Source organism: Dermacentor andersoni, chromosome 8 (assembly GCF_023375885.2).
Source record: "Dermacentor andersoni chromosome 8, qqDerAnde1_hic_scaffold, whole genome shotgun sequence".
Lineage (NCBI taxonomy): Eukaryota > Metazoa > Arthropoda > Arachnida > Ixodida > Ixodidae > Dermacentor > Dermacentor andersoni.
In genome coordinates this window covers 109,278,817-109,301,071 of record NC_092821.1, presented here as the reverse complement: position 1 = coordinate 109,301,071, position 22,255 = coordinate 109,278,817, and the positions used below count along the sequence as shown (strand labels likewise).

General features: G+C 47.2%; 1 long non-coding RNA gene across 5 annotated transcripts in view; it reads right to left on the bottom strand.

The window, feature by feature from the left end:
* The window catches only part of LOC129384347 (uncharacterized), a 28,382-nt gene extending 8,901 nt beyond the window's left edge, over positions 1 to 19,481 (bottom strand). The window contains exons 1-2 of one of the 5 annotated variants that reach the window (XR_008612082.1): positions 12,166 to 12,649; positions 11,442 to 11,573 (exon numbers count right to left, since the gene is read on the bottom strand). This is a non-coding gene — a long non-coding RNA (uncharacterized lncRNA). Of the gene's footprint in view, positions 1 to 3,670; positions 3,850 to 11,441; positions 11,574 to 12,165; positions 12,650 to 17,695; positions 18,489 to 19,273 lie in introns of those variants that run through there. The other 4 variants (XR_008612084.2, XR_008612085.2, XR_008612081.1 and 1 more) reach the window with 4 other exon arrangements.
* Between the last annotated feature and the right edge of the window lie 2,774 nt (positions 19,482 to 22,255).

Sequence of the window (22,255 nt, the reverse complement as noted above, 5' to 3'; positions counted from 1 at the left end):
CCGCTCGCGAGCCGCGTCCACCCGCGCCTCCGGCTCGCTTGTTGTCGGCGTCCGACGCCACTGTCCTTCTTCATCGAGCGCTCCTCCGTCACGCGAAGAGACGAACGACGAGGAATTGCCGGTCATCTTCCTCCGCTTCTTCACCCTACACCCCTTTTGCTCCCGTTCTCAATTCGCCCAGCCATTTTTTTTTTTTGCTTCTACAGCCGCGAAGTTCCCTCGATAAAAACGATGCGCAGAGCGAAGGAAAGGACTGCGAGACAGGACATACACTGTGCTGACTTCCGACGATGTCGCGTTGCCTCATCGCGTGTGTATATACGAGAGGGGGCATGCGCAGAAAAACGAAAGGCAGTCACAAGGGGTGTTCTAACGTCAAGTCATCGTACTAAGAACACGATCTGAACATGAACATGAACGTGATCAAGAACCCACCGCTCTACCTCGTTTTTATCATGAGTTAGCAACTAGCCCAAGCAACCACCCTAATTCCCTCGCTTTCAAAAAAAAAAAAATTAAAGATCGCCAAGTGTTTGACGATCATGGGCAATACTAAAAAAATGAAGTCAGCCGGTTTATAGACGGTGTGCAGACCGCCATGCCCAAATGTGTCCACTTCGGGACGGGGGAGGGGGTGCTACTCTGGATCTTTTGAAATTCCACCGTGTTGTCCGATTCACCATCTTGACAGCGCCGTGAATGGCTCAGAGGGCATGCTGCGGCCTCTCTGATTGGCTCGCGGCGCCGCCATTGCATAATTTGGCATATGGCAGAATTTGACGGCGTCCGGAATGGCATATCACGTCTGTTTTTTTTTTTCGAATAAGTATAGTCATCCTCATCTTCTATTACACTTCATCCCTTGTATGCACATAGGTTAGTTTGGATTTTGTTTGGTCAACAGAGAAGGTGGAGGGGAACTAAGGCTCGCGCAAGATGGCAACAAAGACTACCTGACATTACGTTGAGAGACAGGAAGACAGCGGTGCGGATTGAGAAGTAACGTGACGTAGTTGATATCCTAGTCAAGATTAAGAGGAATAAGTGGAGCTGGGCAGGCCGCGTAGTGCGTAGGGCAGATAACTAGTGATCTATTAGAGCCAAAGGAAGGGAAGCGTGCGTTGAGCACGGCATAGAACGTGGCGGTGTGATGAAATGATAAAATTTGCAAGCATATGATAGGGGGCGTCAGCTTGCGCGAGACAGGGGTAATCGGACATCGCTTGGAGAGGCCTTCATCCTGCAATGGACATCAACTCAATGATGATCATGATCCCGATAGGTCATGTCAGGCCCGTTCTCTGGCCACTGATCGCTTTTAGCGATGCAGTTCACGCGGCGACCCTGTTGGCTATCAACGCTTTCTTTTATTGCGTTTCTTGCCGTCCTAGCTGCTTCCTAGTGTTACTGCACTGTTAGTCATTACGAGCCATGTTGAAAACAACCAGCCTAGCTTCGCACACTTTGGCATTAACGTATGTTAGTATTATATTTTTTTATTACGGGCAAAAAATAAGCTTGAAATCTGACAGCTGGAGCCCCGCTGAAAACTTATTCGGCCAGTCTATGGCGAAATTCGGTTATACATGGACACTCCCGTACGAAATGTCGTTATACAGATTGCGTTGGATTTCTATTGACTTAACGTTGCATTTAATGGACTGTCTGTTGAAATTCAATTGAATGTCACCCGTAATGTCTGCAAGGGTTTCGGCACTCTGAAAACCACGAAAGGATGCTGGAAGTCTCCGAACATTCCAAATAAATTTCTGTACCGGCTTCTTCCCAAACCATTTTCGGTTTCGATTCCGAGGATCTGCATGTGTCGTAAGTTCATTACGCGGAAGGTGGTCACGTGGTGTAACACCGTCGTGGTTCTTTGGTGGCACTCGTTCTGCCTCACGCGGTCGTCTGTTATGACGCCACAGTGTCCAACGGTTTGACAAATAAATTGATTAAACGATGCATCAGTTGTGCTTCTCACGAAGCCACAAGAGAGAGGGGGGTAAAGACGCTACCAGTTTTACGATTGCGATCTCCGAGTACTCTCAAGTAATCGACATCGCGAAGAAGCTAGGTGGCACTTGCATAATGACCACACTTTTTTTTTTCTTTGTCAGCCGTTCTGGCTTGCGGATTTTCATGACTTATCTTGCCTGCGAGCGCCACTACAAAACAGCGATCTTATAACCACACTCTGTATCATAACTATAACCTGTGCGATTGAAGGCGAGTTGCCTGACCACCGCAACTATATATCTCGTGCGTGTCCGTGTAGAATACTAATAGGACACGTTCACTCGGCCTTCTTCGAGGCACGTAACTTCAGAAGATTAGCCGTTTAGAATTAATCGCCACTGAAGCGCTGCCTAATTAAGAGGAAAGGCAACCGATCAGCGTTCGATCGGTACGGTTTCTGTAGAATGGACGTGGCAGTGAGGGGGGGGGGGGGGAGTCGCACGTGATCGGGCGAACTAATGCGACTGCTGGTGGAATTAAGGAGCGTTAGGCTAAACCTGCTCGCCGAAGATAAAGACGTCAGGAATTAATAGTCTTGCACTCGGTGTACCGAGTTTAGGCAGACGCCGCTATACAGATGAAGCGGCAAAGCTTGGTGCTGTGTGTGAACTCATCTTTCGGAGCGACGAGCAATAGTAAATCAGATGCAGGTAACGATATGCAACTGCCTGTCTTACCCCTTTCTTCGCTTAACGGTTAACCATGTGAAACTGCTAATCGCCGCCTTCGTACGATACGTATCCTCTTTCAAACAATCACTGATGTAAGTATTCGCGATCTAGAAAATCCACAGAGAAGGGCGTCGTCCCACGGGTGAATGATCGTATGGCTGTTCGTGTAGTTTTAGGGAGCATATATAGGCACTACAGCAGTAGTCCCAGCTGTGTCAGCTAGCATGCAATGGAGTCGTCGAGGTAAGTTTCGAAATCACATCATTATTACTTTATTTAAACGTTCCACGGAAGGTGCGTGAACAGTTGCCTGCAACGTCGATCAGATTGCCTAGTGTAGACATTTCGGGCCCTTTTTATCCTGCCCACATTTTTGCCGACCAGAGTCTGCGCACGCATGGTTCAATGAACCAGTTTGTGCGTGTCAGTCGACGACCGTGAACTTCGAATGAAAAGAGCTCAAATACTTAGCGCATTTAGACACAAAGATTCGGCGTTGTAACTCCGCCTGTGGCGTCATCAGTGACACCGCGCTAGAATGCTAGTCGGCGCTTATGACGTGCACGTGGGCTTCGATTTTCAGTTTTTTTAATTGCAACTATTAATAAAGTCGCGCAAGTATCGGCAGAAGAGACATCATATATTGGGTGAAGCTGGCTTGAGGAAAACAACAGAAGGAATTCCATGGCAGGCCTAAAATGCACGCGAATTCACTTCATACCTGCAAGCTGAGAATGAAGACCACGGCTTATAGTACCGCGACGGCTCGCTGCGCTGTATTTCTACATTACCGACCTGCTGCAGCTTGAGCTCTAGTGCGGATGCTGCCATCACGGTCAGTCAGTTGCGAGGCCAACCTCCTTGGTTTGCAGGTAGGCTGTATAGTTACCGCTGCGTTCTGTCTAGATTACAGGTATAGGCTGTGGTGCCGCCTGCTGGCAGAGCAAAAGATTCTGGAACAATGAATGGTACGGACTTACATCCTGCTCGATACGCTCGGAATGTGATGTTGCTCCTGTTGAGGATACCGATGACGGTTATACGGTTGGCTGCTTGTCTTCTTGAGTGTCCGAGCAAGTTCCTTTATTTCTTCTTCCCCTACCTTCGGGTACTTTGTGCTTCCCGCGGTAAGCGGTGCCCATCTGGAGCTTTGTTCAGGCTAGCCTGCGCACATTCATCGTCTGCTTAGTTCTGTCGAAATCTGCCTGTATGGCTTGAGTTGACGCAGGCCAGCCTACTTAAGATGACGGGGTAAATATATATACTTTTTAGATATACACTAGGAGGATTTCGAATCGGTCTGAATCGCCGGATACTTTTCTGCTGAAGCGTCCGTTAAAAAGTGGCAAACACACACACACACACACTCAGACACGCAAGTGGTAGCTAGTGGCACGATCAGTGCTGGTTGTATTATATTATTAGCGCACACGACGTAAAGGCGGAAAGTTGGGAACAGCGAATTCCGACGATCCAAAAATTATTGTTAGTGGTGCTGCGACCAGTGCTAGCTGCAGCATGGTTCTAGAATGACTGAGCAATGTTTCGTGTTACAAAACAAAGCCGTGAGATTTTTACATGACTTCCAACATAGCATCCGTGCAGGAACGCAGATGTTAGAGCCCATGTTATAAATGAAAGAAAATGACGGAACAGCTGCACAAGCATTCCCGGCCCTGAATCGACAAAGAAGGGCAGATACCGCGCGGTTCTCACATGGTTTTGGTTTGGCGAATATCAGTATGTTAAGAAGGTACGTACCGCGTCATTATAATACACAAATAGCGTCACTACAATCTATGTAAATAAGCGAAGTGTATGGCTATACTAAGAGGATAATACATACACTCTAGGGGTTTGCTGAAGAACTGGGTAGTATAAGCATTGATACGGACGATGGTTGCAATAATTTTGTTCTCAGGCTGAAATCCTCGAAGTGATCTCTGGTTTCTTTTTCATCAAGCTCGTGCTCACATGTTCACTGAATACTTTGACGGTGACTGCAAATAGTGGCACGTTGGTTGCGTCATGTCTGTATCAAAAGTTGCTGTAATAGGAAAAGGTATCCTTCCCTTTGTGCTTTCTCTACATGCCAAGCTACATGCCATTTTAATCCCGGAGCATAGCATGGAAATAGACATAACGCAAGCAAACTCAATCACAGGTTAAGAATATGAAATACCCTCGCGAACTGCTCCAAGTAAAAACAGCAACATCGTCACTATGAAGCGTAAAGCAATAAGTGAGACGCCCAAAAGAATAACTAAGCATCGAGAGTCCACTGAACCCGGACTTGTCAGCTGACGACGCCAGCCGCGCATCCGCCCCCGTCACTGCGAATGTACAAATTCACGACGACGAATCACGTGTCTTTTCATGAACGGCGGTTGCATGCTATAAACGGGCTCAACGAGCACACAAAGGCGCCCACAAGAGCACGCGTCATTGGGGATGTCATCGGAAATGGACACCCACAGGGAGAAAGAAAAAAAAAAAATATCGGCAGGCTTCAGCAATTCCTTGGACTCTGCAGAACTCATTTACTGCGACTGGAGCCCATTCTCACAACGGACGGCACCATACATTCGAGAACAACTTCGTTGCAATGCATACGACGGTCGTCTTCAGCCTATTGTTTGCTGTGGCCTCCGAAACGCGTGGGCAGCACGCAACACTCTCAGAGTCTGCGAGGCGCCCTAAACCCAGCGCTGATTGACGAGCACAAACGTTTCCCGATAGCTGCGTGCGAGAGGCACTCACTATCATTTTTTTTCTTTGTATATCGTAGAGATTCGGTGTTCTTTCGGGAAATTCTGCCTTAGACGCTTGGGAAAAGAGGTGGACATTACTCCCTATTCGATGGGGTTTTCCACCATGTTGAATACCCCGCGGCCATTCGAATGACGTGTTTCATCTTGTTGGGGGAAAGGTGTCATCTGGGGTGGTGCTGGAGGTGCAGAGGGAGGGAGGGAGGTAAGGAGGGAGGGAGGAGGCATTTAGTGAAAAAAAAATCGCATGGGGCATAGACGCCGTACCGGTCCAAGCCGAAATAAGGCGAACGTTGAGGTAGAGAAAGGAGTGTCCGCTACCTCAGCTTGTTGGGACTACAGTGTCTTCGGCCAAAAGTCAGCGGAGGTGTTACAGATGTGCAGACACCCCCAGATCTATGCCACGGTCATTTTTTCGTGAATCTGTATCGCACTTGTGCCTAGTGGGTACTCGGTGCAAGCGCGTCTGCCACTGTGGGTGCCCTTTTTTCCTTTTTTTTGGAGACAGGTGTGTTTCGTCTCTGTTGATACAGGTGCCTCCTTTGCATCTGGGTGTCCCATGCATTAGCCACAATAAATTAAGCCAGGGAGGGACGTATTCTAGAACAATCACTTTCGGCGATACTATCGCCTTCGCGTGACGTAGTGCTCAAAACCAGCCAATCACCGTGCGCCTGACGGCCGAGGCGATGCCATCGCCGAAAGTGATCGTCCCGGAATACGTCCACAGGTGTCTCTTTCGAGAGGGAATGCTGCTCGAGTGCGTACGTGGTCGAAACTTTCGGAGCCGTTCATCAGCGGCGTTCGCAACTGCAGTCGCTTGTGTTTTTTATGCCCAATTTTCTAACTTTTGTTGGACGGTGCAGCGGTGTGTGTGTGTGTGTGTGTGTTTTACGGTGTAAATCTAAATGTAATAAAATAACCTTCGCTCGGCGTTACTGATATTTGCACGCAATAAAGATTAAAAAAAAATTAAACAAGAGGTAAACCAAACCAGCCGAGTCGTTAGCGCTTCCGACCCCACGCTTTGCATCGCAGCAAGGGGCACGAATTCAATATCCAGAGCTCGTGGTGGGCCAAATCTTTATATTAAAAAAAATATTACATATGGTGAAGACGAAGTGGTCCGACCCCGACGACAGCGTAACGGACAAAGAGGGAAGCAATCAAGCCAGTTTCCAGCTAACCGCCGTCACGATACGTGAAGCAAACAGATACGGAAATACGGGAAAGAGAGAGAGACAGAGAGAAGAATTTATTGAGTAAACGCAGTGGGGTCGGCCTGAGATAATAGTCAGATGGGAGGAGGGGACTAGGAAAGAAAGAAGGGTGATGGTGAGAGTAGACAGTATATCACGATTATATATAAACGTTCGCGTCCGAAGGGCCCGTTCACAAGCTTAAATATAACACTTTGATAACTAAACATTCGGAAAAAGCCTAGATGGTTCCCGTCCATTTTTTTTTTTTTCGTTGCATCTCACTTTGAGCAGTCCTTCACTTATTCTCGCGCTTCTGTGCTAACCTCCAAGTTTCTGCCCCATATGTTATCGCCTGTAGAATGCAATGACTGTACACTTCAACTTTCGACGACAGTAGTAAGCTACCAGTCAGGATTTGTTTATGCCTGCCGTGTGTACTTGAACCCATTCTTATTTTTCTGTAAATTTCTGTCTCATTATCAGGGTCCCCTGTGAGTAATTGACCTAGATCGGCCACTGCCTTCCTCGTGACTCTCGCTATTAACCAACACTATATGCTTTTTCTTTCATTTTTTATTTCTTTTCCCCCGCAAATTGTGGCATTATAGTTCGCCCGCTGATTTCTCGCTGAGTAGCCAGTTCTCCTTGTGGGTATGCACTGCGTCTTTAACGCTGCATTGCTCGAACCCAGTTCCACATCAAAGGAAATTACAACTTGCAACTTGTTCATCCTTTATTTCTGCTCATTAAGAGTACATCCGCGCAAAAGGACGATTTGTTAATTGGGTTAAAAATCTAGTTAGTACAGTGAACAATTATTTCGTAATCTGCCTGCTCAACTATCCACAACTCGAGGCTCGCTCCAGCGTACCAAAAGCGCTGCCATAGGCTACGCGTTTCGCGTGCTTGCAAATACGACATTTGATGCGTTAAACTGCGCACATATAGCGCACCCTATTTCTTAAGTTCCGCATCGAATGGTTAAGGACTCGCACAACAACAACTAGCGGGCGTCGTGCACGCATTTATCATGCGGGACGGCTCTTTGCTCGAACATGCGGTGCGCCTAAACGTCACTTTTCATTTACCAAGGGCGGAGAAGCCATCCGGAACGAGTTCGTCGATTTTACCAAGTAATGCGCCGGAACCGAATGCCCCCCCCCCCCCCCAAAAAAAAAAAAGGAAGGAGAAGGAAATTAATAAATAAGAACTGGCAACTTCCTGGTCGCATTTTGAATGTTTCCGGGATGTTCTACGCAGAACGATGGGTGTGTTTCACAGTAAACTGCCCACGCGTGACATCTTAGTCGACTTGGTGTTCACCTCCAACGAGCCGTTTACGAGGAACCGCCACGTAAGAGTGAGCCGTGTGCAGAAGGACGCCAGCACGAATGTTCAAAGCTGCCGTCGTTACGCGGAAGTCGGTAAGGGTTGCTTGGGCGTCGTTTGCTTTGCTGGTTTGACATCGGTATACCATCAGTCGTTTATTCTCTCTCTCTCTCGAAAGCGCAGATAAACGTTACAGACCTCCAAGGAGTGAACGCACTTACGGAAAAAAACGTTCATTTTTCTTTGTTTTTTGTTTATTGCCGTGGTTAAAAGGAAAGTAACGGCAGACCTGTGCGACCTTTCGTGATGATGATGTGTAGTGTTTTGTGGCGCAAGGGCCAGGTTTGGCCAAAGAGCGCCATGACTGCGACCTTTCGTAACCACAGCCACGTTTTCAGCTAAGCTGCTCTTCTTCGGCAACCCGCCGTGGTTGCTCAGTGGCTATGGTGTTGGGCTGCTGAGCACGAGGTCGCGGGATCGAATCCCGGCCACGGCGGCCGCATTTCGATGGGGGCGAAAACACCCGTGAGCTTAGATTTAGGTGCTCGTTAAAGAACCCCAGGTGGTCGAAATTTCCGGAGTCCTCCACTAAGGCGTGCCTCATAATCAGAAAGTGGTTTTGGCACGTAAAACCCCATAATTCTTTTTTCTTCTTCGGTTAACTGTTCTGTAATATATAGTTTTTTAATGCTCGCATTTCGAACCCCACATATTAAAATTCCTTGCCCGCACGTATCACCCATATATCATGGTCCTTATTTGCTTCAGATTTAAACATGGCGTCACATTTCGTTCTACCCGCCGCGGTTCCTTAGTGGCTATGGTGTGGGTCTGCTGTACACGAGGTCTCGGGACCGAATCCCGGCCACGGCGGCCGCATTTCGATGGGGGGCGAAATGCAAAAACTCCGGTGTACTTAGATTTAGGTGCACGTTAAAGAACCCCGGGTAACCCAAACAATTCCGGAGTGCCCCACTACGGCGTGCCTCATAACCAGATCGTGGTTCTGGCACGTGAAAGCCGACAATTTAATTAAATTAAATTTAACATTTCGTTCTCCCAGGACACCCGGACAATACGCGTTCAGCGCACATGCGCAGATGTTTCGAGGGAGGCAATAAATAGGCGGTATTGAGCCGAGAAAACTGTAAGTTAGGAAGGAACAGCGCCAACTAAGACCACCACGAGAGGGAGAACGACACAGGACAAGCGCCTTGTCCTGTGTCGTTCTCCCTCTCGTGGTGGTCTTAGTTGGCGCTGTTCCTTCCTAATTCAAGTATGCACCATCTAGCCCAAATGAATGTTGTCCTGAAAAACTGCAAACGTTGCGCGCATACCACCCACAAGGTGGCGCCCATTTCCACCAAGCCGGTGTCACATCCCGTCCAACGAAGAGAGCTTGAAAGACGTTTTAGGCGGTAGACAGAATACGTGTAGCAGTACCCTTTGGAGTGCACGCATAAGTATAATTCACTCCAAAGACAGTAATTCTCCCACATTCTAAACCTTGTACACGCATCACGCGTAACTTGTCCCTTAGTTCTGCCAGATTTTTAAACTACGTGCCAGATTCAGCTCTGCGATGACACCCGGCGGGCAGCTTTCTACACGCTTCGTGTAACCTATGAAAACAGAGAAAGAGTATTTAGTAACTAGCTGCAAAGCCAGTAATTAATCCGCGAACATTGAACACTGGCGGTCCATCACCCTTAACGTGCCGTCGCCCCTTCTCCTCTCATTTCTACTAAATGGAACAAGGTGCCATATTCAATTCCCCCTACACAATGGCAAACATTGCAGACAGCGGCTGCATAGTGCTTTCGAGCACTTGCATAAGTACTTTTTTTTGCGATACCAGTAATTAGGTGAGGCTTTTGAAACTTTGCCCGCTCATCCACAAAGGACATTTTTTCCCCGGCTAATGCAATCTCTGTGCATCATTCATGAGCTTTGTGCAACCTTTCAGGAAACCAGGCGGACATTCAGTGTGGTTCTTAAAACATACTTCTGACGCTCCCGAACACCTGTGTAAGTTCTAAAAGGAATGTCTGAGGAAGTAGTTGGTGTATACAAGTGAGCGCCGAAAACACACACACACACACACACACACACACACACACACACACACACACACACACACACACACACACACACACACACACACACACACACACACACACACACACACACACACACACACACACACACACACACACACACACACACACACACACACACACACACACACACACACACACACACACACACACACACACACACACACACACACACACACACACACACACACACACACACACACACACACACACACACACACACACACACACACACACACACACACACACACACACACACACACACACACACACACACACACACACACACACACACACACACACACGCGCACGCACGCACGCACGCACGCACGCACGCACGCACGTACACGCGCGCGCGACCCACAACCACCATTACTACAATTGCATATGGGATCCCACACAAGAACCGTTATGTTGCCAAATACCAAATGGATATTCCCATTTCCTCCTCAGAAGCGAAGACGATTAACTAGGGACATAATCGTTTCCCAAATCGGTTTTTATTGCCAAGTGGTAAATTACGAAAGTGAAAAAAAAAGAATGAAACGCATTTCGACGCTATTAGCATTTTTTTAGGATACACTTCGCGCACTTTCCAGCGTGTCACTAATCCTTTTCCGGCCATTTTCGGTCACCAAGCAGTTAATAGTCTTTAACGGTATAGAGCATTGGGCTGGGGGAACCGGGATGCACACCAACCGTAGCACCAACTTCGGTATCTGGGTGCGTTCCACTGATTTTGTGCGCCGGTCTTCAACGAAAAAATAAATTTTCGAATTTCTCCGGTGCTAGGCGGAATCAATCTCACCTCGAATACATTCAGACCACGGACCGCGTCCCTACTTCACGGCGGCGCCGCCAGATGGAGCAGCGTGCCCACAGGAGAGAGGGCGGGGGGGGCGGGGTAGCGCGAGACAGCATCCTAGGTGCACAGGTGTCTCGTGCATTGCACGCTTTGACGTTGGCAATACGGTGTGCGTCGTTACATTGCTTCAATGTTCTTCGCATTAACGCCGACATTTCTCTCGTGATGGTTTCGGCCAAAATCATTTCTCTTTAAAACGCCACGGTTATTTTCTGAAGGCAGAATCATCCCGTATATACGCGGACAATGTAGCAGTTTTCCCGTGAACTCGTTTAAATGGGAATTAACCCGGCCAGCTGGGCGATTTGGTGATTGAACATGCTCCAAGGGGTGGGCAGGAAAATTTTTTTTTGAAAAAATAAACCAGTTGTTAGTCTGCGCTCGTATCACGTACTTCCTTTTGTCTTTCGTCGGGGTTGCGCTGGCCACCCCTAGGAACATGATCTCGTTTAAAAACCGCTTTTACTTACCTGTATACAGAGATGAAGTTGAAACATCGTGCGGTAGGTTCGAATATTGGTACTGTACATCTTGGGTTTTTCGTGCCAACTCAGGCTACTCTAAACGCGCTTCACGGGTGCGTTATTGTTGTACGCAAGGACCTAACGGTATAAATAAAACTAGCGTCAATTTTCACGAATGCTGATGGCAGGAATGTAATTAAAAGCACTTCCATGCAGCTTCACATGCGTCCGACTTTACATCCTTAGCTTACGTAAAGTTATTTATTCGTGTTTGTTATAATATTACGCAAAGTTAGTTTTGAGGAGGATTGAAGTCATTGCAATAAATAGTACATTTCGCGAGGATATATCATATGGGATTATTTCAAGTTTTCAGTTTTTTTTTTCGATGTGGCATTCACAATGTGGCAGGTTACTCTTACCACGCTGCCTCGATTGTGTGCCACGGATTAATATCAGTGCTAAAGGACGATAAGATGAAGAAAAAGATAAAAGAGTGCATCCATGACATGTTCCAGAAGACCACATAGTAATACCATGCCTGCACAAGTTGCCTAAACGGACTAGAGAACATAGGTACCCATAGTGGGGCGCAAACACCATTTTCTGCTGCGGATAAGTTTTGAAGGTCTGCGATTTCATGAAGAAATAAGTTGCCATTGTTGTTAAATAAGAAATGCGAACGTGGGCTATACTGCAGCCGGTGCTACCCCGAGAAATAAAGTCTTACCTTCACAGGGAGCGGAGGTGGCGGAAGTGACGTCAGCACAGTCGGCGCAGTCTATACCACTCGCTACATTCAACTGCGCTGAAACGGCCGCGCATCGGCCAAAGTGGTTGATGTGTAAAACAAAAAGGCTGGCGGAGAATGAGCAGTGGCAAAATAAGTAATTGGCTTTTAGCTGAGGACTGCCGTGGATGCAGGAGCCAACTTGTTTTCGAAGACGCGGCCAGTATTCTCGAGGCACTTCACATATAGGCCTGCTTCAGGCCATGACGTCATACAGAGAGCTGCTCACTGTTGCCATCCGCGAACCTGCGCCGGCACGAGAGAGAGAGAGAGAGAGAGAGAGAGATGGATATGAAGAAGGCAGGGATGTTAACCAGTCAAGCGTCTGAAAGGCTACCCTACGCTGGGGGAAGGGAGAAGGGGAAGATAGAGAAGGGAGAGAGAGAAGGTATAGAGACGTGCACAGGCAGTTATTGAGTCAAAGCCACTCGTACAAACCAGACGCTCTCAGAAAGCACAAAAGTGCCTTCTCTGCCTTCTGAGCCGATGATCGGTGGGGACGATGCTCTAGTGCCGTCTATTCACTCAGTGGACGATCATCTAGTTTCCTCAATGTGTTGGACAAAGATTGTCTTTGTGCTTGAAATTGAGGACAGTGGCACTGCAAGTGGTCAATGTTCTCCTCGCATCCGCAAACTTCACATCCAGGAATATCAGCCATTCCAATTAGCGCTGAGTAGACATTCGTGAAGGCAATTTCAAGCCACAACCGACGGCAGGCCGGCCGGAGGTCCGAGTTGCCCTAAATGTTTAGTCCGTGCAGTCTGGTGAGACTTGTATGTGCGGTATTCCACTCTGCTAAGGAGATCGGGCGTACTAGAATGCGAAGTTGCCTCGAAGCGTCGCTCTTGAGAGAGGAATGGGGATTATAGCCGGCACTATAGCAGGCGCATTATGCTATTGGTCCTGAGCAATTTGTCCTCATACACTGGAACCAAGCAAAGCAGCAGATTAATGCGGCCATAAACTGAAGTGGGTGGACGAGAAGTAAAAGTTTTTTTTTCCTATTCTGTCCAATGCGCCTGCGCGATGGCGACGTCATGGGCTTCTTGTTTACAAACACGAAGCTTGTCTACAGGAAAACTTGAGGATACATGCTACAGCCAGTCGTCAGTTTTATTGCTACAGAAAAAAAAAGTTTGCCTCTCCTTCTGGAGCACCTGTCCCACGAGTAAGCCATCATCGTGTTGATAACTGTCTCAGTTTGCCCTCGTCTGCTCGAAATTGACCACAACATGTCTAAGTAGAAGGGTTACAAGAATTTTTTTAACACTTGGTTTTAATGAAAATCGGTTGCGAGTCTGCGGGCGTCCATGTCTGTCGTATTGCACGTTCGTCCCATCTTTAAAGAGACGGTAATAAAAAAGTTGGGTCGTGCCGCATTAGTAAATTTCCCTTCTACACATATAGGCGGTGTCCCAATCCGCGCCACAGCGACGGTTCCCTGCGTGTAAGTGGAACAGATCTCGAAGGCTATGGTCTTGGGAACTGCTTGCGCCGGAAGCATTTTTGGAGCTCCAGCCCGCCATTAAGTCATGAATTTTGGCGGTGTCTGCGAGGACAGGAGCAAAATTTTCTTATCGGTAAATATGGATCAGGCTATGCTACAAGGTAACCAAAGATGGAACTTAGCAAGTTTCTAGAATTTGGACACCGTTCACAACGATCCAAATACGAGAAAAACACATTTACAGATGTGACGTCACCATGACGTTCTAGCGCTGGGATTTCAACGTTAAATTCACAAAAATGAAACTTTTATTCGTCATTTCATTTTCTAATAATAAACGTACTCTTGAGATTAACGAAAGTAAATTTTTGAACGAACACTTCGACAGTACAAATTGATCTAGACATTCCATCTCACAAGTCGTTTACGGCACTGCGGAGGCGGCAAGACTCCTTGGCCAGTATAGACTCCTTGGCCCTATGCCCCTCGAGACGTGTTCATCCGCGCCGCGTCGTCTGCTCAGCGTCTGCTGCATTCGCGGCATACGACGTGCGTATGCAAAGGTCGTAACGTGTCACTAATCGCTGTAACGTAACATGTATCAAGCAAAAGCAAAACTCTCGAATCCCGCCCATAATCGAATATCATTTATACCTGGAACTGTATTTCGCCGCGCAAGCGGAATATTGCCCGTGTACGCCACGTACCTTCAGCAGTGCTGCAAACGACGTGTGCCCCTTTAAATTTGCAGTTTACCAGAATGCACCCAGTTTTGGTACAGAAACTTCCCAGAGAAACCACATGTCACAGAGGTCATGAAATCTGGAGAATATACTCGATCGTTGTAAGCTATAGTTGCACACCATGACACAAGTGACCGAATGCAGCTATACAAAGCTCTGGCTGTGTTTGTTGTTAAGAAAAAGGCTTAGTGGGCACACTGAATACTTCATTTCAAAGTAGACAGCTGCGTTCTGCCTGAAGAACGCGTTGCAATCAGTGAGGTTAGAACGGAAAATATTTTCGGCGAAAGTAAACTGGGAGTTTTGAGCAATTGAGAACTTCCACTTTCGTGTTCGAAAATGCTGGGCGTCTCTTAGCCCACTTATAGTGTGCCCTTAGAGCTGTGAGAAACTGCAATCATTGCAACGAAGCGACTCGTAAAACGAAATTCGTGGTCACGTACACTTTTCGTTATAAGGTACATGCCTATCCCCCAGTTTTGGCTCCACCGTTACACGTTATTGACGTGTTTGAAAACATCAGTCCACAGTCTCTCCTAATATTAAACTGGTAAGCTTATTAAAGAGGGCACGTTCAAACACAGCTTCTTACACTCCAACTGCAATGAAATCGCGATAACAAATATTTGCCAAACTTTTCAACCAAAAGTCGACTAAAGCGGCGCTTGCGCCTGTTTTCGCAACGGCAAATAGACGTCTTGTAAACGTGTTCCGACCAAACGCAAACAGCTAGGCCTTTTTTGAAACAACTACAAAACGTATAGTAGATTGCACGGCAATACTTGCTTGAATCCTCATAAGGTTATTTGGAAATGTAAGTACATGGTCGACATGTATGCTCAGTTTTCTATAGGAGTTAAGAACAAGTTCAGTAATTGTTTTGCGGGCGAGGGGCCGAATTCAAAAAGCATTATGTTTTCTGCGTAAATGCTGTCTGACATTGATCGGTCACCTTCGCTAATAACACGTACGACGTTACGGACTCGCTGGTTGACTGTCCGTACAAACAGTAAGAGCGTACACTGTAAAATAATTTACACCCTTAAAAGTGAAAAAGGGGTGTAAATGTGTCTATAACTCTCACCCGTAGGGTGTTCGTTATATATATAACACCCTAAGTATGTGAGCTGTAAGCGCATTTACACCCTTTTTCACTTTTAAGGGGGTAAATTATTTTCCAGTGTAGGTAGCTTTTCTTTAGAATGCGGGTATGCGAGTCTCCATGCGCTTGCGTACACGTTAGTAAACGAAATGAAACAAAATGAAGGAAGTGAGAGGGCCATGAATCCGAGAGAAACGGCTTAAGCTAAATGTCAACAACGTCACCGTAGTACGTCCCGCGACAAGCGATGACACTGCGAGTTCCGCCTCTTTAGAAATTATCACCCAAAAAATGCGAATTTAAAACACAAGTCGTCGTAAACAGAGCATTTTCATCGACGGTCGTCCCATGCCGACGTTCTACGCTTACTGCACGATTGACAAAACGTGAAATTAGTCGAGCGACGCATCCTCGCAGTAGCGTCTCACTGATGTTTGCTGCAGACAACCCCTAAATTAACCAGTAAAATAGCATTCATTAACGAAGGAAGACGCACACTTAATCTTAGCGAGCTATCACGCTGTCTGGGTGCTACAAAGCTTAATTGTATGGGAAGTAGTCACAAAATTACTCGGCTGGTTATTTAGCGTCATACAATTTCAAGACTAGCTACACGTCGATGAATGAACGCCAGCCAGCAAACGCTGACACTGCGCGTTTTATTCCCCTTCCCCTCACCCATTTTTTGATAATCTTATATTCTTATATAAAATAAGTCAATGAAATCCCACTTCGCTGGACACGACGCATTTTTATCAACCGTCATTCGCATGTTGCGGACTTACTACGAAATCCATAAACATATACGTTATATTTAAGCGTGAGGTCATGGCTGACGCGTCTCCGCGGTTTGCTGCGTGCAACCTCTCAGTGAATCGATAAAATCCATTGAACATACCGAGAGCTAGGAGCATTCCCGTGTGTTAACCGTCATTGTGAGCGGGCAGTCGCGTAGTGAGGTAATCGCACAGAGAGGGGGTTACAAACTGTTTAGCAAGTTTTTAAGCGTGACGCAAGTTCGAGACAACTAAATAGCTTTGTGAACGGAAAGCCAACCAGCCCCAACTTTAGGGCTCATTTCCCACCAACGTCATAGAAATCGTCGAATCAGAAGTTCGAACTAACCACAGTGCCGGCAGCACGGTTCACTAATGAAATTCGTGTGGCACCGTTTATGCGTTACTTCACGTCACGGTATTCCATTCCACAAGAACGCAGAGCGCGCTATACCCGTTCACGCAGCCAATCTTTATCGGGCCCGCGCGTCCTGTCGCTTGTACATAAGACTCACACTTTAAGTATGCATTATCGACGGCTCGTGTTATGGCAACATTTCGAAACTTATTACCCAAGCTACGTGCACGAAAACCATGCGAGAATGCTCGAGCTTCGTCAACGCTGGTCGGTGTCGTCGCAAATCAGCGCAGCTTCTCGTTGTCTTTGAAACGCGTTCTTGCCGCAAAATACGCATATGATAAAAAAGACATCACTGTTTGATTAGCGTTAATGTCTACCGACATTAGCATCGACCCCTGAAAGCGCGGCAATCAACTTGACAACGACAATCTTGACAATCAACAGCGTGACAAAGGCGCGAAAGCGCGCGTAGTCTCTGAGAATGCCGAACACTTGACGACGCGAACGCTTTTTTAATTTTACTTATTTCGAGAACTTAATTAACGAGCGGCGATCTACACGGCGTAATTTAGGCGCACGTTAGACAAATACATGCCGAACCTTCTCGTTTCGTCACGCTGAGAAATAAGTGCGGCAGTTCAGGTACGCGGAGCATCATGTGGTCCGTGGAGGTTGTTCGCGGCGCGCCTAATGATGCTCTCTGACACCAAAGAAGGAATACCGTCGTCGAAACTGCCTGCTATCGATGCCTTTGACTTTCGCTTTCCAAAAAATATTGCATTTGTCGTTTCGTTCCACTTAATCCATCGCCGCGAGGCTTAGAAAGCCCGCGCTTCGCCGATTCGCGCCAAAAAACAGATTTCGCGCCAAAACTTTCCCGCGCGCGCGCCAGCTGTCGCGTGATTTCTTTTTTTTTTTCTCTTCAAATGAAACGGCAGGCGATTCTTCGAAGCTGCCCAAGAGGTTAGGTTAAAAAAGAACGTTCTCTGATGGCGGGCTTCTGCCCAAATTTCGAGATGCGACGGTCGCAAAACTTACCGATCGAGGCGCGTCTCCGCGGGTGGCCACGTGATCCCGTGCCGCCACCACCGTCACCACCACGTGGCGTGATGGCGTGGAAAGTTTCTAGCGCAAATTGGAGGACGAGAATATCGGGTGAACAGAACAAAAAAAAAAGGGAGTTCTCTAACAGAACTAACACTTCTCTTTTTTTTTTCATCGCTCTCAAATTAGCGCCTATAAATTTTCGCGGCACAACAATGCCCCAAACTATGGAAATTTGTTGGGTGTGGCCGCGCACTCCGAGCAACGGTCACCGCAGGCTCCGCATTTTTTTTTTCTTTTGCTTTCGTTGAAGTGACGTCGAACGAAGCCACTCTCGGCGAAGGACGCAGTGCATCGCCGGAGAGAGGCTATGTACCACGTGTACAACACACGCATTCTTGCGCTTACAGCGCCACACCGACGTCGACGCTTCTCTTTCGGTTTCTTTCTTTCTTTTTCTCTCTCTCTTTTTTTTTGCGTGAAGGCGGAGCTTCTTTATCAACCGCATCTTGCACGGACGCCATTTTTAAAGACCTCCCGTCTCAATCGTTCCACACCGAAGCGCCTTCAACGTGTATGCGGCGGCAACCTTTCAGAACCTGGACATAACGCCGCGGAATGCTGCGAAAACGAAATGATGATCGCCGTCGGTGAAAAAATCTTGGGAGACACTATAAGTATTGTAAAATATATATATGTATTCGAACTTTCTTTTTTCAGCGATGCTCGAAACTGCGTCACGGAAACTCCCTGTGCCCGGTCTCAGCGCATAGTTCAATGAGGAGGGGGGGGGGGGGGGGCGCAGTCAACTTTGCTTTCCTAAATTTGGAATGTGCGTCGTGTCGTAGCAATTGCAGCCCCAAATTTCGGCTTAATCGCTTCGCCCAGAGTGGCGCGAGATGTAAACAAAAGTTTTGGCACGAGCGTCGAAGCGAGCACTTTCGCTAGCCCTAGCCATCGCCGTTGACGGTTTGGATGGCCATCCATCCAAACCGTCAGCGACGATTGCAGACGAAACTCTAGCAGAACCAAGGGCGTCGGACATCTACGCTTCTTTTCGTTTTCGTCTGCTCACGCTGCAGACGTTCGCGAGGAACGAACGCGGTTTTCTCCGCGCGGGTGTTTATGATGCGAAAAACTTTTTTTCCCCGAGTTTTCCGCCGCCATGCACATCCGCGAGCTTTCTAAACTTTCAAGCCGTCGTCGGGTGTTCCGAGAGCGTAGCGGCCGGCCCAAGCACACGTTCTGTCTGCGGGTCCCGCCGCGCAGGATAACAATAGCATGGCGTCTCCCCCTTCTAACCTCCCACCGACGCCGTGAGCAGAAGCGTGCGTCGTCTGCACAGCGCCATTTGCACGCACACAGACGACGACGAGCGTGAGTGCGCACGTCTGCTGCGCCGCGCGCCGTCTGCTCTCGAAACGCGGCAGCAGCGGGCTTCCCGAAAAGAAGAGATAAAAAAGAAAACGAAACACACAAAAAAAAACAGCAAGCTGCCGGACGAATCGAGAGGGTGGTTTGGGGAGAACGAAAGACGAAATTAAAAGCAAAAAAGGAAAAGGTTGGACTCACCTGTGCACTTCGAAGCCCGAGGTTCGGATCGCGTGGACGATGCGCGTGACGACAGCGGATGCGACGACGGGGGTGGTAAATAGCGAGTCAAGGACAAACTGTTGCCCCGCGAACCCAGCCAGCACACATACACACAAACATACGCACGCACGCACATACACAGAGAACGCCACCGCCCCGCCGTTCGCGACTTTGAACGCACGACGCAGACGAAATGCGCAAGCGAAGAGAAGCAGACGACGGAAAGGCGCGCGAGCGCGCGTGCGCGCCGCCGCCCTTGTTGCCAGCGTGCAGCCCATTTCGCCGCCAAGATTGACACATAAGACGACGGAGGCGTTGGCGGTTGGCTTGGACTACACTTGCCGCTGATAGTAGCGAAAATTTACAACAATTCTCGACCGCTTTCCGTACGCAACATTCAGGTCGTTTAACAGACGTATGCGCCATCTAGAATCAAAATGTAAAGCATTAGGATTAATAATATCGTTATTTTTGCTCAGTTTGAGTTGGATTAGATGTCTCGGGTGTAGCGACAGCTTGTGAAGCGCAAACAGCTGACCAATTTTTACGTGTGCATTGTTAAAGTAACTAACGCGTGGAAGCATATGAAGCCTTTCTCAACTTCGATGGTTAAAAGGACTAGCGCTCGAGATGTCAAGAATTCTTGCTTGTTTGTTTTGTTTTCATATTCGAGGGGGGTTATCGACCGTAGCGAGGCCCGCGGAAAGATAAGCGTGGGGATGCCAGATGAAGGCGGCTTCGCAGGACCCAGGAATGAGCACACTCGACGACTTCCAGGGACCACGGAGTGGAGGGGGCGCAAACAACGACTGGAGTGACACTTGTCGTATTCGCTTTTCAGCGAGGCCAGAAGGCAAGGTGTGGCAGGAATTGCAACAGCGTAGAAAAGTGGGCCACCTGTTAGACAATCTTGGCGGACCAGACGAACGAACAGATGATCGCATTTTTCGTTCGTCGGTGGTTTCGTTTGAAAACCGGACCACCTGTTCAAAAAATCTTGGCAGAACATACGAAAGAACAGACAGTCGAAGTTTTTCGTTCGTCTGTCCTTCCATTTGATAAGTAGACCAGTTAGACAATGTTTGCGGAACGAGCCAACGAACAGACGTTCGCATTTTGTTTTTCGTCTGTTGTTCCATTTGGTAGTTGGATAATTTTTACGGAACAGAAGAACGAACAGATTCATGGTGGCATGTTTCATTCGTCTGCTCCATTTGCACTATCCGCCATGAATGAGTAAAGAAGGATCCGTTCAAGCTTCGCAGAGCATACAAATGCAAACTCCAAAGAAAGAAGTAAAAGCGGAGTGATGCGTTAGTGCATTACGATTGGTATCTGTTGCATCACGGGTCCATGAGGGCTAAGGGCAAAAACAAAATCAACGTAACAATATGCGCGCTGTCCCTTAAGCTTAGTTTACGTTTTTTGTGTTGGCAGTGTTTCGGGGCCGGCTGTAATTAACGATGACTTAAGCCTTACTATCGCGACTGATTAACGGTTACATAATGAGTAATGACTAATCACTGAACCGTTTTCTGAGTCAGCTATCGCAGGTTTCGCTCCCTCAGCAAGACGAACAGTTGTATCCATACTGCGGGATAGATAACCTACCATGGTAAAATACCATGGAAAGCCAAGTTTTCCAACTATATGTAATTTGCTCACTTTCAGAAAAAAAAAAGATAAAAAGAGAGGGATATAACAAAAAGGGGTCTCCCCCCCTCTCCTCCCGAGGTGAATTGCAAACAATAATATGTTATGAACAGCATGCGCGATGCTCGTGAACTAATGCTTAATTTGCATTTGTGCATCACCAAGTTCCAACGTTCTTGCTCTTCCTGTTCCCTCCTCTTCTTTCTGTATTCCATTTATATGCTTCAGCCTCCTCCTCACTTTCCTTTTCTTGTTTAGTGCATGCATGTTTTCTAAACAAATAATAATAATAATAATAATAATAATCCAACGCGGGAACGAATACAAATTAATGGCTAATATCCGGATGAATTTCTGGTAATGTAATCGCTATCCTTCAATTGAGCATGTTCAAATCGAATTTTTGTACGGTACTTGAAGAAATAAATAAAGGACTATCATAAGGTCACCTTTCAGCCTTCTGCCGTGTGTTGCGTTACCTTTTGAAGAGTTATTTCGTTTCTTAATCTACTGTGCCACTTTTTTTTTTTTTACAGAAATGACAAATGGTCAAGCACTATGTCTTGGTAACTGCCAAATAACGTCCTTAACGGAACAACTATCTGTGTTACTTCTGTGAAATAAAGCGGTAAAACAGTAAACGCGACTAGTGTCAGATAAAATTGCGGTAGTGTTCTTTAAACAATTAGCATTGCGAGTGCCTTTGCAAAGTTAAAAAAGACAAAAAAATAACGAGAACCTTTGCGGACTCTCACTTTTAGTACTTGATATAACGCGCTCGTATCAGGCAAACAATTGACTATATTGCAAAAAAAATACCAAAGCTAAACAAAATTGTCTTCGCATGACACTCACTTGCTTTTTGTGTAGCCTGGTGCGGAAGTATCTTATTACTTAATATACATTTCAACGAATAGTATTGTAATTTCGGTCGAGGATTACTTTGAGAAATACTCGCGCTACAGAAGACATGCTCGATGAACTGAGCACTTAGCAATGCGTACCACGTTCGAAGCAGCCAGTTAAGTTGGTTATACGGCCAGCTACAAACAACTGTTTCAGCACACTGTGCTAGATTCCCCGAGGATTAAAGCCACTCGCCATTGATGCAAGAAGTATGGAGATGCTGTGCTCGATAAATACTATTTTCGGCATCCGAAGGCGCCTATAAATCATATTCGTGGTAGCACGCGCTGGCCAAAATGCAGCTATAAAGTTAGACGAAAACAAGGTACTTAACTAAGTGAAACGTTTCAGACGCGCTAAAGTTACGAGAGGAAATAACGGACGTTTGCTCCAAATCAAGAA